The sequence below is a fragment of the Prunus persica genome, chromosome G2, assembly GCF_000346465.2.
Source record: "Prunus persica cultivar Lovell chromosome G2, Prunus_persica_NCBIv2, whole genome shotgun sequence".
Lineage (NCBI taxonomy): Eukaryota > Viridiplantae > Streptophyta > Magnoliopsida > Rosales > Rosaceae > Prunus > Prunus persica.
This window is the reverse complement of record NC_034010.1, coordinates 13,369,691-13,370,792: the sequence shown is the minus strand read 5'-3', so window position 1 is coordinate 13,370,792 and position 1,102 is coordinate 13,369,691.

Sequence of the window (1,102 nt, the reverse complement as noted above, 5' to 3'; positions counted from 1 at the left end):
TGGCCATTTTGAGTTTGGGAGGAGTAAACTGGGATTTGACTGAAGTTTCAGGAGGCATTGGTATAATTAAGCCTTAGGCCCAAACCTCAGGTGGGCACCTAAAACTCTGGTAAAAATGTAAAGGGTTTTTAACTGTAGACATCCTTGAATTTTGCACCCAGTTGCAATTGGGTCCGTGAACTTTTTTTGAGGCAATTACATCATTTAGCTTGACAAGTAGTTCCAATTGGGTCATGCCGTAACAGAATCCGTCAAGTTTGATCGTGTGAATGTCACGTGCTCTTGTTGTGAGGGGTATATTAGAGTTTTCACGATGACTAGCTACATGTCTACAAACCTGTTCATAAATCTCATAAAGTCCAAGATAGTGTATGTGTGAGAGGGAGAGAGACAGTGTGAGCTTGTGTAAGAGTGAAAGAAAGTGTGGGAATGGCATCCACAACATCGACTCTTTCATGGAGTTCTTCCTCATTGCTTCAAAGCTTTGCTGCAAACACAAACAAAGCCTGTAAATTGTCAGATAGAAGAATAGGCTTGGTGGTTTTCACTCAAAAGAAAGCCAAGAAGGCTCAAACAGTAATTATAAGAAATGGGTTCTCTTCTAACACTTTGGTGTTTCTATCTTTTTACTAGAAAGCACAAAATTTGTGTGGTCTTTGCTCTGAGAATTCATAAAAGATGAACCCACCTCAATTTGAACCATATGGTTTGCTAAGCACAGTTGGGTTCAGTGAAATTTTGTCCAAGATTTTCCTTTTATTCAATTTTGTTCTTAATCATTCACAAAAAATCATTCTGCTGCTCAAAATGACGCTTTTACCCCTTATTTTGACGGACAAATTGACAAACTTGGATGGCAGAACTCAATTGGAACAAATTGTGAAGTTAAATGATGTAATTGCCTCCAAAAAAAAATATTCACGGATCCAATTACAACTGGAGACAAAATTCAGGGATGTCTACAGTTTTAAGAACCCAAATGTAAAATATGACCTGAAAAGTATTCTAAACAAACGGTGGAGATGAAGCCAAAACAGTCACGTCGGATCACATGATCCTCATCCACTAACAAATTAAATAATTATCCTTCTTAACCCTCACC